The 17,285-nt window shown below is 42.5% G+C and overlaps 1 protein-coding gene across 3 annotated transcripts in view; it reads left to right on the forward strand.

Moving 5' to 3' along the window:
• The window catches only part of CACNA1G (calcium voltage-gated channel subunit alpha1 G), a 501,367-nt gene that overhangs the window by 477,155 nt on the left and 6,927 nt on the right, over positions 1-17,285 (forward strand). The gene's annotated exons all lie outside the window — the stretch shown is intronic.

A 17,285-nucleotide genomic window follows, 5' to 3' on the forward strand; every position in this document is an offset into this window, starting at 1 on the left:
GTGGAACTTATTTTTACTACAAGATCTATTGATTTAAATGTACCTATAAATAGATTCTAATATCAGAAAATGTTTAAATCAGGTTTTCGTGCAACTTTTTTAAAACATAATTTTTTTTATCAAAAACAAAATGGCAATTTTTTCAACTCACAATTGTTGTCCTTTCAGGAACAGTGATCATATTGACATCATGGGTGTGTCACAGAATTTTAAACCACTGGACTGTGAAGAAAAAATAATTAAATTTTTACCAAAACATTGTTTTAGCCCCAGATTTTACATTTTCACAAGGAGAAATGGGTAAAAACGGCACCAAACTTTGTCCCCCAATCTCTAGTGAATGTGGAAATACCCCATATGTGGCTGTACAGTGCTGCTTAACTATATGGAGAGACTCGGGAGCGACAGAGCCTATTTGCCTGCAGATTTTCCACTCGGGAGGAGAAAATTGCGCGGGAGTCCAGGCCAATTTTTTCCGTGATTTATCCCTTTAATTTAACAGCTAGAGCCCCCAAATTTTACACAAAGACACTTCTTACATTAGTAGTCAGGAATATGTAAAAAAAATAAGGGATAAGAAATGGTTTACTGTTTGTAAACCATGTCTCATATCCTGTCGGGTTTGTGAAGGAGATAGCAAAAGCCGGCAATTGAATTACCGGCTTTTCTGCTATCTAGCGCTGCATTAAATATAAATATATATATATATAGGGGTCTGACTGACATATATATATATATATATGTATACTGTATATATCTATTCTATGTGACGGCAACAACCGTGGCACACGCTGCAAACACGTTTCCTGCAGCGGTGCTCCAGGTGCGCAGAACGTCTGTGGAGAAAATCTAATCTACCCGAAGATTTCATCCATTATAAGTTCATGCTAAAGACATAAAATTCTGCCCTTCACCTCTCCAAACAAACCTACTTCAACACCCTCATCACCTCCCTGTCCAATAACCCTAAACGTCTCTTTGACACGTTCCAGTCCCTACTCAACCCAAGAGAGCAGGCCCCAACCACGGATCTCCGTGCTGACGATCTGGCCAATTACTTCAAAGAAAAAATTGACCACATTCGACAGGAAATCATCTCCCAATCTCTTCATATCATGCACTGTCCTCCCTCCCCCAATGCATCTAGTTCACTCTCTGACTTTGAAGCAGTTACAGAAGAAGAAGTAAGCAGGCTCCTTGCATCTTCTCACCCGACCACTTGCACCAGTGACCCCATTCCATCACATCTCCTCCAGTCCCTTTCCCCAGCTGTCACCTCTCACCTAACAAAAATATTCAACCTTTCCCTCACTTCCGGTATTTTTCCCTCCTCATTTAAGCATGCCATCATACATCCATTACTTAAAAAACCATCCCTCGATCAAAACTGTGCCGCTAATTATAGACCTGTCTCTAATCTTCCCTTCATCTCTAAACTCCTCGAACGCCTGGTCCACTCCCGTCTTACCCGCTATCTCTCAGATAACTCTCTTCTCGACCCTCTTCAATCTGGCTTCCGCTCTTTACACTCTACTGAAACTGCCCTCACTAAAGTCTCTAATGACCTACTAACAGCTAAATCTAATGGTCACTACTCCATGCTAATTCTCTTGGATCTCTCTGCAGCATTCGACACTGTGGATCATCAGCTCCTCCTCACTATGCTCCGCTCCATCGGCCTCAAGGACACCGTTCTCTCCTGGTTCTCCTCCTATCTCTCTGACCGATCCTTCACTGTATGTTTTGCTGGTTCCTCCTCCTCTCACCTTCCCCTTACTGTTGGGGTTCCTCAAGGATCAGTCCTAGGCCCCCTTCTCTTCTCGTAGTATACTGTCCCTATTGGACAAACAATCAGTAGATTTGGTTTCCGGTACCATCTCTATGCTGACGACACCCAATTATACACTTCTTCTCCTGATATCACACCGACCTTTTTAGAAAACACCAGTGATTGTCTTACCGCTGTCTCTAACATCATGTCCTCCCTCTATCTGAAACTAAACCTGTCAAAAACTGAACTCCTCGTATTCTCTCCCTCTACTAACCTACCTTTGCCTGACATTGCCATCTCCGTATGCGGTTCCACCATTACTCCAAAGCAACATGCCCGCTGCCTTGGGGTCATCCTTGATTCTGACCTTTCATTCACCCCCTACATCCGATCACTGGCTCGCTCTTCTTACCTGCATCTCAAAAACATTTCTAGAATTCGCCCTTTTCTTACTTTCGACTCTGCAAAAACTCTGACTGTTTCACTTATTCATTCTCGTCTGGACTATTGTAACTCTCTACTAATCGGCCTCCCTCTTGCAAAACTCTCCCCTCTCCAATCTGTCCTGAATGCTGCAGCCAGGATCATATTCCTCACCAACCGTTACACCGATGCCTCTACCCTGTGCCAGTCATTACACTGGCTACCCATCCACTCCAGAATCCAGTACAAAACTACTACCCTCATCCACAAAGCACTCCATGGCTCAGCACCACCCTACATCTCCTCCCTGGTATCAGTCTACCACCCTACCCGTGCCCTCCGCTCCACTAATGACCTCAGGTTAGCATCCTCAATAATCAGAACCTCCCACTCCCGTCTCCAAGACTTTACACGTGCTGCGCCGATTCTTTGGAATGCACTACCTAGGTTAATACGATTAATCCCCAATCCCCACAGTTTTAAGCGTGCCCTAAAAACTCATTTGTTCAGACTGGCCTACCGCCTCAATGCATTAACCTAACGATCCCTGTGTGGCCTATTTATAATAAAAAAAAAAAAAAAAAAAAAGGTTCCTCGCATCATGTTCTCATACACTTTATGCAGTATTAGCCCTCTGTGTCTGTACTGCTACATACTTAGGCAGGTAACTGGTTCATGCAGCTTTACATGAACACCTGAGCCTTACACTATAGCTGGTCCGAATAACTAAAGCAATTGTTACCATCCACCTCTCGTGTCTCCCCTTTTCCCCATAGTTTGTAAGCTTGCGAGCAGGGCCCTCACTCCTCTTGGTATATATTTTGAACTGTGATTTCTGTTATGCTGTAATGTCTATTGTCTGTACAAGTCCCCTCTATAATTTGTAAAGCGCTGCGGAATATGTTGGCGCTATATAAATAAAAATTATTATTAATTATTATTATGTGTATATATCTATTCTACAGTCATGGCCAAAGGTTTTGAGAATGACACCAAAATTCTATTTTCACATGATCTGCTGCCCTCTGGTTTTTATTAGTGTTTGTCTGATGTTTATATCACATACAGAAATATAATTGCAATCATATTATGAGTACCAATAGGTTATATTGACAGTTAGAATGAGTTAATGCAGCAAGTCAATATTTGCATTGTTGACCCTTCTTCTTCAAGACCTCTGCAATTCTCCCTGGCATGCTCTCAATCAACTTCTGGACCAAATCCTGACTGATAGCAGTCCATTCTTGCATAATCAATGCTTGCATTTTGCCAGAATTTGTTGTTTTTTGTTTGTCCACCCGTCTCTTGATGATTGACCACAAGTTCTCAATGGGATTAAGATCTGGGGAGTTTCCAGGCCATGGACCCAAAATCTCTATGTTTTGTTCCATGAGCCATTTAGTTATCACCTTTGCTTTATGGCAAGGTGCTCCATCATGCTGGAAAAGGCATTGTTGGGCGCCAAACTGCTCTTGGACGGTTGGGAGAAGTTGCTCTTGGAGGACATTCTGGTACCATTCTTTATTCATGGCTGTGTTTTTAGGCAAGACTGTGAGTGAGCCGATTCCCTTGGCTGAGAAGCAACCCCACACATGAATGGTTTCAGGATGCTTTACAGTTGGCATGAGACAAGACTGGTGGTAGCGCTCACCTCTTCTTCTCCGAATAAGCTGTTTTCCAGATGTCCCAAACAATCGAAAAGGGGATTCATCAGAGAAAATGACTTTGCCCCAGTCCTCAGCAGTCCACTCCCTGTATCTTTTGCAGAATATCAGTCGGTCCCTGATGTTTTTTCTGGAGAGAAGTGGCTTCTTTGCTGCCCTCCTTGAAACCAGGCCTTGCTCAGAGTCTCGGCCTCACAGTGCGTGCAGAAGCACTCCCACCAGCCTGCTGCCATTCCTGAGCAAGCTCGGCACTGCTGGTAGTCCGATCGCGCAGCTGAACCAGTTTGAAGATACGGTCCTGGCGCTTGCTGGTCTTTCTTGGGCGCCCTGGAGCCTTTTTGACAACAATGGAAGCTCTCTCCTTGAAGTTCTTGATGATGCGATAGATTGTTGACTGAGGTGCAATCTTTGTAGCTGTGATACTCTTCCCTGTTAGGCCATTTTTGTGCAGTGCAATGATGGCTGCACATGTTTCTTTAGAGATAACCATGGTTAACTGAAGAGAAACAATGATGCCAAGCACCATCCTCCTTTTAAAGTGTCCAGTGATGTCATTCTTACTTAATCATGACTGATTGATCGCCAGCCCTGTCCTCATCAACACCCACACCTGTGTTAATGGATCAATCACTAAAACGATGTTAGCTGCTCCTTTTAAGGCAGGACTGCAATGATGTTGAAATGTGTTTTGGGGGTTAAAGTTCATTTTCTGGACAAATATTGACTTTGCAAGTACAGTAATTGCTGTTAAGCTGATCACTCTGACATTCAGGAGTATATGCAAATTGCCATTAGAAAAAATGAAGCAGTAGACTTTGGAAAAATTAATATTTGTCTCATTCTCAAAATTTTTGTCCATGACTGTATTCTAACCTGTCAGTGTGATTTTACTGTACACCGCGCTGAATGGCCGGCTTTTCAAAGGACACCGGTGCGTAAAAATCGGACAGCACTCGCATGGTCCGAGTGCTGTGTGATTTGATTTTTTCCTCGCACCCATTGAATTACATTGGCGAGTCTCGTCCCAGAATCGCAGCAATATGCAGCATGCTGCGATTTTTTTCTCAGTCCGATTTCAGCTGAGAAAAAAATCACAGATAAGATGTCACCCATTTAATAACATTGGCCTGAGTGCAATCCGATTTTTTATCGGATTGCACTCGTTTGTTTTTCTCGCAAGTGGAAAAGAGCCCTTACTGAGTAAATTGCAAACTGCTGTTGTAGTGACTAGCTCATGTTTGTGAAGACACACAACAGTAAATTAGGCAGGCTCTTATCACTACAGAAATACCAAACATATGGACACTAAATGTGGTTCAGGCAAAATGGCTCCCAAAAGGGAGGGGGGCATTTGGATTTGGGAGCAGAGTATTCGCTGGATTTCTTTTGAGATGCAAGGAGCCAAAAAACATTTTCAGAGCCTTTGTGCTACCAGTAATGTATAAGTCCCCTATATTTACAGTGGGGCAAAAAAGTATTTAGTCAGTCAGCAATAGTGCAAGTTCCACCACTTAAAAAGATGAGAGGCGTCTGTAATTTACATCATAGGTAGACCTCAACTATGGGAGACAAACTGAGAAAAAAAATCCAGAAAATCACATTGTCTGTTTTTTTATCATTTTTTTTTGCATTTTATGGTGGAAAAAAAGTATTTGGTCAGAAACAAACAATCAAGATTTCTGGCTCTCACAGACCTGTAACTTCTTCTTTAAGAGTCTCCTCTTTCCTCCACTCATTACCTGTAGTAATGGCACCTGTTTAAACTTGTTATCAGTATAAAAAGACACCTGTGCACACCCTCAAACAGTCTGACTCCAAACTCCACTATGGTGAAGACCAAAGAGCTGTCAAAGGACACCAGAAACAAAATTGTAGCCCTGCACCAGGCTGGGAAGACTGAATCTGCAATAGCCAACCAGCTTGGAGTGAAGAAATCAACAGTGGGAGCAATAATTAGAAAATGGAAGACATACAAGACCACTGATAATCTCCCTCGATCTGGGGCTGCACGCAAAATCCCACCCCGTGGGGTCAGAATGATCACAAGAACGGTGAGCAAAAATCCCAGAACCACGTGGGGGGACCTAGTGAATGAACTGCAGAGAGCTGGGACCAATGTAACAAGGCCTACCATAAGTAACACACTACGCCACCATGGACTCAGATCCTGCAGTGCCAGACGTGTCCCACTGCTTAAGCCAGTACATGTCCGGGCCCGTCTGAAGTTTGCTAGAGAGCATTTGGATGATCCAGAGGAGTTTTGGGAGAATGTCCTATGGTCTGATGAAACCAAACTGGAACTGTTTGGTAGAAACACAACTTGTCGTGTTTGGAGGAAAAAGAATACTGAGTTGCATCCATCAAACACCATACCTACTGTAAAGCATGGTTGTGGAAACATCATGCTTTGGGGCTGTTTCTCTGCAAAGGGGCCAGGACGACTGATCCGGGTACATGAAAGAATGAATGGGGCCATGTATCGTGAGATTTTGAGTGCAAACCTCCTTCCATCAGCAAGGGCATTGAAGATGAAACGTGGCTGGGTCTTTCAACATGACAATGATCCAAAGCACACCGCCAGGGCAACGAAGGAGTGGCTTCGTAAGAAGCATTTCAAGGTCCTGGAGTGGCCTAGCCAGTCTCCAGATCTCAACCCTATACAAAACCTTTGGAGGGAGTTGAAAGTCCGTGTTGCCAAGCGAAAAGCCAAAAACATCACTGTTCTAGAGGAGATCTGCAGGGAGGAATGGGCCAACATACCAACAGTGTGTGGCAACCTTGTGAAGACTTACAGAAAACGTTTGACCTCTGTCATTGCCAACAAAGGATATATTACAAAGTATTGAGATGAAATTTTGTTTCTGACCAAATACTTATTTTCCACCATAATATGCAAATAAAATGTTAAAAAAACAGACAATGTGATTTTCTGGATTTTTTTTTTTCAGTTTGTCTCCCATAGTTGAGGTCTACCTATGATGTAAATTACAGACGCCTCTCATCTTTTTAAGTGGTGGAACTTGCACTATTGCTGACTGACTAAATACTTTTTTGCCCCACTGTATATTGACAAATGATGGACTTGAGTGGAGACTTGCAGATTTTGAGGATTGAGTTGAATGCTGAGCACTTACATCAGAGTTTCCATCTAAATCTCTGAATGACGTGATTCAGATTAAACCCCTGAGGGATCCATTCACTATAATGAGGCAGCAGAGTCTCTCTGGACTCCCTCTGGCCTCTGTTCAGAGGTTTCCTTCTTTTCAGAAGTGCACAAAACTGGCCAACCGCACTTTTCTGCCTTCACTTTTTAGGCATCCACAGTGCCTCCATCTGCCTCATTATAGGGAATCTTCCACCATGGGTTCCGTATGAATCACGTATTTCAGAAATTTACACGGAAACCCTGGTTTAAGCGCTCAGATCACAGGATAAATGTGCGCTGAGCCTTACTTCGATTTTTGGGAGGCAGAATGAAAAAATCAACAGCAGGTGAAGAATTAGTTTTATTTATTTTTATTATGCTCCTCGTATAGTACAAGTGATTAGGCGACTATTATTCGGGTTGGTGCGATTACAGCGATACTAGATTTATAATAGTTTTTTATGTTTGGCTGCTGTCACACTAGTTTTTGCATCGCTATATTTTGAGAGCTATAATTTTTCCATATTTCATCTGACAGAGTCATGTTGACGTTTTTATTGGTACCATTTTCAGTCACATAACATTTTTTGACTTTTAGGAGGCAGAATGAACAAAAAACAGCAATTCAGGATTTCTTTTTTTGTTTTTTTATGTCGTTCCATGTGTATGTGTATTAATAAGGCAGTTTTATTCTTCGGGTCAGTACGATTACAGCGATATTTTATTTACATATTTTTTAAGTTTTGACACTTTTACACAGTAAAAACTATTTTTTTTTTCAAATATATATTTTTGCATCGCTGTATTCTGAGAGCTATAACTTTTTTTATTTTTCAACTGATGGAGCAGTATGGCAGTTTGTTTTTTGCTGGACAAAGTCACTTTTTCAGTGATACCATTTTTATTTACATTCGTCTATATCGCGTTTTATTCCACCTTTTGTTCGGCAATATGGTGAAAATGCATTCCCCCCCTTTTTTTATGATGTTCACTGATGGGGTTAGCTAATGGAACAGTTTTATGAGGCAGGTCATCACGAGCGCGGCGATACCAAACGTGCACTTTTTGTTTTTACATAAAAATAATTTATCAGTAGAATATATATATTTTTTATTATTATTTTCTGATTTTTTGAAAAAATATGTTTTTACAATTCTTCTTTTTTGAGGGTGGACCCATGTTACAACAGATGCATGTTATGTATTGGTATGTGTAGTGCACAGTCTGAAGGATGGTGCATGATTTTTCTGTCTGATGTTACATAATGGGATCTTCTAGAAAAAATATATCCTAAATCAGCTAAGCTACAACTGGTATTGATCCTGTATAATAATTGCCAGTTGGGACTTCCGGCCGCTGTCCCCGAATCCCATAAGGCACCGCAGCAGTGTCACTTGCGCAAGTGACATACAGGGTGTCCGGCGGTTGCTGGCCGATGCTGCGGGTGTCTCCAGTGCTGCATGGGTGTACATTTTGCGACAGGCCAGAGCCCCGGCACTTCCACGGTTCCATGTGCGGTGGTCTTCGGTAATATGGCCGCCTCCGGAGGCGGCGCATGCGCAGATGATGATCTCGGGACCAAGATCTTGAGAGATGAGATTTCAGCGCTGAGACACCCACACAGCACCGCTGGGCACTGGAGACCCCCGCAGCAGCACAAGACCCCCACAGCAGCGCGCCGCACATCGGAGCCTCCCCTTATCTCTGCCTGCGGTATCACACCACTCCGGCCTCCTCCAGTAGCGACCCTGGGATCCTGCATCACCACAACCACCACCCCTGGTAAGCAATAAGATGTAAGGATTATAAGAAGCACCACCATTTTATTAAAAAATATTTTTTCTTATTTTTCTCCTCAAAATTTGGGGTGCTTCTTATAATCCGGAGCGTCTTAAAATCCGAAAAATACGGTATGTTAGAAAGCGCAAACGGTGTGAGACATGTCTGCTGCTCCTGCCTGCACCACTAAGCATACACAGATGTTAATTTCACCGCACTCCCGATGCGATAGCATCAGGTCTATTTCTAGTAGTATAATATAGTTCAGAAAGCCCATGTACCCCATTCTTCTGGTATCTGTGTACCTCCAATTAGAAATGTAGTATAATTTTTCTGATTCACTGTGTTTCTTTCCTCATGTGCAGGCATTGCAGGACCTTAGGTATCCATGGTTATGACCACTAATATAGTGACAGCTAGTTGCTAGTGGTAGCAACCATGGATACCTAAGGTCCTGCAATGCCTGCGCATGAGGAAAGAAACATAGTAAATCATAAGAACTATACTACATTTCTAATTGGAGGTATTTGCTAACATAATTATTATTACACCTACTACATATGGGGATAGGATCTTGCAGATTGGAATACTCCTTTAAGCATCTTGTTCCCATGAGAACTTCTGTTGGTTTATTTTCTTTTTTATTTAGCTAGCAGACCAAGTTTTACATGAACTCACAAATATTTTGACAGGTTTCAATTTTTTTTGCACGTTTTTTCAAGGGTAAAAAATACCGCACTTTTAATAATATCAAAGTGAATAAAATTTCCAAAATCTCATGCACAGGCTGCTTATTTTTTTCATTGCAGATCTGAACCACATTTTTTCATGACTGCAGCATGTCAGTTCATTTCTTTCAAACGAATGGGAAAAAAATGCAAATAAAAAACAATTTTTAAAAATGCATTAAAAACTCATGTATTTAACAATGCATTTTTCCTGCCATCACTGGTTTTTGGTGCAAAACAATCTCCCATAAATGCTCAATATGTGCACATACCCTAACTAAGGGTGGTTTCACACTTGCGTTTTTGTCTGCAGCGTTTTTTTTCAAAAAAACGCATGCGTTTTTTTTCCCCTATATTTAACATTGAAAACGCATGCGTTTTTTTGTGTACGCGTTTGGTCGCGTTTTTTGACGCATGCGTTTTTTTACTGCATGCGTTCATTTTCTGAAATGCTACTTGTAGTATTTTTAGAAGCGTTTTTTGGACCAAAAAAAAAACGCATGCGTTTTCATGCGTTTTTTTTGGGTCAAAAAATACATTGGAGTCAATGGGGACGCATGCGTTTTTTGGTGCATGCGTTTTTTGCGGTAAAAAACGCATGCGTTTTTTTATTAAAAAAACAGAAAACACACTGATATGCCACCCCCCAACATAAAGGTGATAAAGGGAACCTAACCCTACCCCTAACTCTACCCCTACCCCTAACCCCACCCCTAACCCTAACCCTAAGGGATCCTAACCCTAACCCTACCCCTAACCCTACCCCTACCCCTAACCCTACCCCTAACCCTAAGGGATCCTAACCTTAACCCTAACCCTACCCCTAACCCTAACCCTACCCCTAACCCTAAGGGATCCTAACCCTAACCCTAATCCCTTTATGGTTAGGGTTAGGGGTAGGGGTAGGGTTAGGGGTAGGGTTAGGGTTAGGATCCCTTAGGGTTAGGGGTAGGGTTAGGGTTAGGGGTAGGGTTAGGGTTAGGATCCCTTAGGGTTAGGGTTAGGGGTAGGGTTAGGGGTAGGATCCCTTTAGGGTTAGGGTTATGATCCCTACACCTAACCCTACCCCTACCCCTAACCCTAACCTTAACTATTTCTGTGTATAGTGTTTTTTTTTACTTTATTTTGATGATTGGCAGCTGTCACACATTTCTCAGCATGCATTTAAAAAACGCAAACGCATGTAAAAACGCATGTAAACGCGTCAAAACGCCGCGTTTTTTTCACCACATGCAAAAGCGCATGCGTCAAAAAAACGCAGCGTTTACACGCGTTTACATGCGTTTTTTCACCATGCTTTTTTTGCGTTTTTTACCGCAAAAACGCACCCGAAAAAACGCCAATGTGAAACCAGCCTAACTGCTCTACCAAACAGGTTAATGGGAACTTGCAGTTCATACTACAGAGCAGGAGGAGCTGAACAGAGTGATACATACAGTGTCATGTAAATGTTTGGGCACCCCTGGTCAAAATTAATGTTATTACTGAACAGGTGACCAAGTTGAAGTTTAAATGATCTCTATAAGGGCTAAAGTTACACATGACACATTTCCTTTGCATTTTAAGCAAACAAATAAACAAAATACTGTGTATATATATATATATATATATATATATATATATATATATATATACACAAGATGGTGGCCTGATTCTAACGCATCGGGTATTCTAGAATATGCATGTCCACGTAGTACATTGCCCAGCCACGTACTATATTTCCCAGCCATGTAGTATATTGCCCAGCTACGTAGTGTATTGCCCAGTCACGTAGCATATTGCCCAGTTACGTAGTATATTGCCCAGTGACGTAGTATATTGCCCAGTCACGTAGTATATTGCCCAGTCACGTAGTATATTGCCCAGTCACGTAGTATATTGCCCAGTGACGTAGTATATTGCCCAGCCATGTAGTATATTGCCCAGCGACATAGTATATTGCCCAATCACGTAGTATATTGCCCAGCCACGTAGTATATTGCCCAGCCACGTAGTATATTGCCCAGTCACGTAGTATATTGCCCAGTCACGTAGTATATTGCCCAGCCACGTAGTATATAGCACAGAGCCACATAGTATACAGCACAGAGCCACGTAGTATACAGCACAGACACGTAGTATATTGGCCAGTCATGTAGTATATTGCCCAGCTACGTAGTATATTGCCCAGCCACGTATGTAACAGGTTAAAAAATAAAAAATAAGCATACTCACCTTCTGAAGGGCCCCTTTTAGTCCTCTCGCCTGTGTGCGGTGCACGTGGCAGCTTCCGGTCCCAGGTTTGGTATGAGCGCAGGACCTGTGATGACGTCGTGGTCACATGATCGTGACGTCATGGCAGGTCCTTGTCGCATAGCATCCTTAGCACCGGGACCTGCCGCTTGCACTGCCGAGAACAGGACGACACGTCGGAGGGTGAGAATAACGTTTTTTTTTATTATTATTATTTGTAACAGTAGATCTTTTTACTATTGATGCTGCATACGCACCATCAATAGTAAAAAGTTGGTCACACGGGGTTAATAGCTGCGTAACCAAAGTGCGTTACACCGCGCTCCGGTAACGCTGGCATTAACCCTGTGTGAGCGCTGACTGGAGGGGAGTACAGAGCGGGCACTGACTGCGGGGAGGAAGGAGCAGCCATGTTGCCGCCGGACTGTGCCCGTCGCTGACTGGTCATGGCAATGGTCGTGGGCGTTTTGCCACGACCAATCAGTGACTTGGATTTCCATGACAGACAGAGGCCGCGACCAATGAATATCCGTGACAGAAAGACTGTCAGACAGACGGAAGTGACCCTTAGACAATTATATAGTAGATTATATGTATATATATATATAAATATATATATATATATATATTTATATATATATATATATGTCATTTTTTACATTTTTAAAAATGTAAATATTCAGATGCAATAGTTTGGGCACCCTGCTTGGATAGTACCTAGTAGCACTCCCTTTTGCAAGTATCACAGCATGTAAATGCTTTTTGCAGCCAACCAAGAGTCTTTCAATTCTTGTTTGAGGGGTTTTTATCCACTTTTCCTTGGAAAATTCTACCAGTTCTGTGGGATTCCTGGGTCGTCTTGCATCCTCTGCTATTTTGAGGTCTAGCCACAGATTTTCAATGATGTTCAGATCAGAGGATTGTGAGGGCCATTGTAAAACCATCAGCTTGCGCCTTTTGGAGGTAGGCTATGTTAGGGCTAGCAAAACGCACCGAGTAAATAGAGATGTTTTTATTGATATTGGTGTGTTCGCAGCCCGGGGTCCACCGTGCAGGAGTACCTGCTGCTAGCAAACGGCGGAACTATATGGCGGTATAGACTAACTCAGTTAATTCACTGAGTAGCCGTGAAAGAGAAGCACTGTGCCCGGTTAGACTCCACAGAGGCACAGGCTAACTGCCCAAACAGAGAGCAGTCAGTGGTCACTCATGTACACAAAACTCCTCGCCGGAGGAGCCAGCATTCTAGGGGCTTATTTCAGCCGGGTCCCTGAATACATCCAAACACAAACTCCTCACCGGAGGTGCCAGCATTTTAGGGGTTTATTTCAGCCGGGTCCCGGAATACATCCAAACACAAACTCCTTGCCGGAGGTGCCAGCATTCTAGGGGCTTATTTCAGCCGGGTCCCTGAACACACACTCATGTGACCACACTGGCGCAAAGCACATAACAAAGACAATACTAGCGCAGCCATGCGGGCCTTAAATAGTTGCAGCACATTTAGGACCTTTGAAAGTAGGACCAATGGAGTTGCTGCAGTACCTGAGCATGTGACCCTAGATCTCCACTGAGAGATCTTGCCCTGGGCATGCTCAGAGTGCAAAGCAGGATTTAGTCCTAGCACCTACAAGGACCTTCCAAGAAGGACCAATGACCTTAGCTGCAGTATCTGATCATGTGACCCTCGATCTCCACTGAGAGATCTTACTCTGGGCATGCTCAGAATGTGAAAAGCAGGACTTAGTCCCAGAAGCGTCTGCTCGCCGCTGACCAGCACTGACTTCAATGGCAGAAGCAGGAAATGCAGCAGTAACTCTTAGCACAGAGTCAGACTGAGCGAGACGCTGGGATCGACGTCTCTGCTGAGCAGGGTCCACTGCGGCAGGAGAAGAATGGGAGACTGTATCGGAGGTGGCCCGAGATTCCTCCTGTGCAGAGGCAGGAACTCGACCCCTAACAGGCTATTGTGGATTTTGGCATATGTTTAGGATCATTATCCATTTGTAGATGCCATCCTCTTTTCAACTTCAGCTTTTTTACGAATGGTGTTATGTTTGCATCAAGATTTTGTGGAAACTTCATTGAATCCATTCTTCCGTCTACCCATGGAATGTTCCTGTGCCATTGGCTGCAACACAACCCCAAAGCATAATTGATCCACTCCCATGCTTAATGGTTGGTGAGATGTTCTTTTCCTGAAATTCTGTGCCCTTTTTTCTCCACACATACCTTTGATAATTGTGGCCAAAGAATTCTGTTTTGACCTCATCGGTCTTGTTTCCAAGATGCACCAGGCTTGATTAGATGTTCTTTTGCATACTTCTGAAGCTGAATTTTATGGTGAGGACATAGGAGAGGTTTTCTTCTGATGACTCTTCTATGAAGGCCATATTTGTGAAGATGTCTCTGAACAGTAGAACAATATACCACAACTCCAGAGTCTGCTAATTCTTTCTGAAGGTCTTTTGCAGTCAAGCGGGGGTTCTGATTTTCCTCTCTAGCAATCCTATGAGCAGCTCTCAATTTTGCTCAGTTTTCCAGACCTTATCTTGACCTGCACTGTTCCTGTTAAACTGTCATTTCTTAGTTGCATTTAAAACTGAGGTAAGGGCAACTTAAAACCACCTTGCTATCTTCCAGTAGCCTTCCCCTGCTTTGTGGGACTCCACCATTTTTATTTTCAGAGTGCTAGACAATTGGGTAGAAGAACCCATGGCTGCTGTTTTTTAGCACAAGATTAGCGGAGGCTCGGTTTTTATAAAGCTGGGAAATTTATAACACAATATTTTGCGGGGGGGCCTAAAATACAAAGGAAATGTGTTATAGTTAACTTTAGCCCCTTTAGAGATCATTTCATCTTCAACTTGCTAACTCTTTATAATAACAGCAATATTGACCACGAGTGCCCAAACTTTTACATGCCGCAGTAGTTTTGTTGGGAAAGATTCAGTATAACATGATCTTTATTGAATGAAATCTCAGCACCTTCTGGGCTTCTGGTCCAGCGGACGGTCCTATTAGTGACTGACAGGCTTCCTTGTGTAAGGGAGGACAGCAGTCAGACGGTGATTAGGACCGTTTTAATTGGTTGTTGGTCAAGCAAGTCGAAACTGTTCTCACTGGAATGCTCCAAAATCCAGGATACTGGATCTATGTGACAGAATTGAAGGCAACTTCATTGGTTTTGATACATCCAAATGGCTAAATAATAGCATGTCGGAGAGTCAGAAAATACTTTATAGCTTATGTAAAGGACACAGTTGTGGGAACATTTTTAGATCCTGTAGAAAACTGCATCACAATAAAATACATAGTTGCACTTGCAGTTCTCAAAGCACTTCAGTGCAGAAAAATTCCTCAAATAGGGTACAGTATACAATCTGCATGATAAAATCCTAAATGCACAACAAATTACATCCTAAACGTTCGGGGAATGGGTAACAAAGTACAAGACCCAACAATAGAGCCTAATAGTAATCCCCACCATTCATATGGACAATAGCAGGACAAGCTGCAAAATTCACTAAGAAATAAACCAAAAAGCACCAACAACAGCTTTTATGTCCAAAATATCAAACAATACTTTATTAATATTAAAGAGTAAAAAACAGGTACAGGGGGAGCATGGGGAGACATGTAACAATGCAATACAAAACGTGCCCACTACAAGCCGTGGACGGCATATATAAAATGTATGAGTACACAATCCACAGATAAAATAGACATATCACGGCGTAGCCAGATGTATAGCCATGGTCGGCTATCCTGGTGACAATACAATGTAAGGCATACAACAATATAGTATACAAATTATAATAGAGACATACTGAGATATATGTGCCCGTCACCACGCCGTCCACCGCTGACCCCGACGCGCGTTTCGGTAATGAAACCTTCCTCAGGGGTGCTTTTTGGTTTATTTCTTCATGATAAAATCCTGTAGATCACAAGTATGATTGTACCTTGACAGGGGATCTGAAAACAAAACTCACTTTACAAAGTAAATCTCAATCTTTTTAAATAATGGGGCCGATTTATTAATACTTAATTAAAGGGAATCTATCAGTAGATTTTTGCTATGTAATGTCAGAGCTCTAAAATGTAGAAGCAGAGACCCTAAATACAGTGATGTGTCACTTATTGGGCTGTGATTTGTGATGTATTGTGTTTTATCTGCAGGATTACTACAAGACAACTGGCCTTGTGCCTCCTTGTCCAATCACTAACCACACCCCCATCACTGATTAGCAGCTCTCTGTCACTTTACAATGTACACAGAAAGGTGTGGCGTCCTCAGGGCTCAACAAGTGAGCTCTGCTAGATCTGCAGTAGAGAAGACTGATTTTATCAAATCTTCTGCACCTAGTAAACTAAGTGATACATCACTGGAATCAGGGTCTCTGTCCCTAACTTATGCTGCTCTCAGACTCCCTTTTGGGTGGTTTTCTTAGTACAACTGCCATAGTCCAGTTAAATGACTACAGCAGTGATGACTGTTGTCAACGTGACATCACCAATGAGAGACAGCACTGGACCCAGAGAGGGTAAGTAGCTGATATGTTTGTTATTTTAGGTATTTTACAGCATTTGGTGTCCACTTTACAGACTTGGAAAACCCTTTTAAAGGGGTTGTACTTAGAGAGCAGGCTATCACATATCTACAGCATACATGAGTCCTGATTTCTTGGTGTCACACTTTTGAGACCCCCAACGATCCAAAGCAGTAGGTCTGCAGTGCCAAATCTGAATGGAACAGCAGTTGTGCATGAATATCACTGCTCTATTCACTGACCATCACTCCAGACGGGTCACTAAAAAAGCCTGGTTTGGAGATCATTGTAGTCCCTGCAGTTAAACACGAAACACCAGCCATCAGCAACACATCACCTAACCACAGGACAAATTGCTAACTTCATATGACCTCTTTACATTTAGACAGCTTATAACTAGACTAGATGTGCCAGATGTATGAGTGTATAAGACATGTTGTGCTTTTTTGACACCTGCCTTACTTTATGACACCACTGACGTTAGGTTAAATCTTTTACCAAAAATGTTGGTATAATATGACACAAGTCAACTGTCCTCTACTCCATAATTCCTCTTTTATAAGGTGCAAAACATGTCTAAAGCAGATAATTGTGGGGTACACATTTGCCCCCATTTTTAGTTCATTTGACACCAGTACAGCCACGCAATATTCTTAGTAAACCTGCCCTAATGTCCTTTCTGAGTGGCTATTTTTTTATTTCTTTATAGTGGTCAGGTCTCTGTCCTGATACGGAGCGTGAAATCCTTAGCACTTAAATATATTAAAAAACAAAATGTTGGTTGCCTGCAGCCCTAGTGAAGCCTATTGCCTACTACCTAATTAATGAGCTCAATATATGCAATAATCATGACTAAGCTCCCCCATTACTTGTAGTGGCATTCCAGTTAGAAAATCCAAAAACTAAGGCCTCATTCAAACAGTTTTTTGGAAACTAGTTCTATCCACGGTTTTCACAGATAGAACTCCTACCCATTAGTCTTTGGGGCTG

Source organism: Ranitomeya imitator, chromosome 2, assembly GCF_032444005.1.
Source record: "Ranitomeya imitator isolate aRanImi1 chromosome 2, aRanImi1.pri, whole genome shotgun sequence".
NCBI classification, from domain to species: Eukaryota; Metazoa; Chordata; class Amphibia; order Anura; family Dendrobatidae; genus Ranitomeya; species Ranitomeya imitator.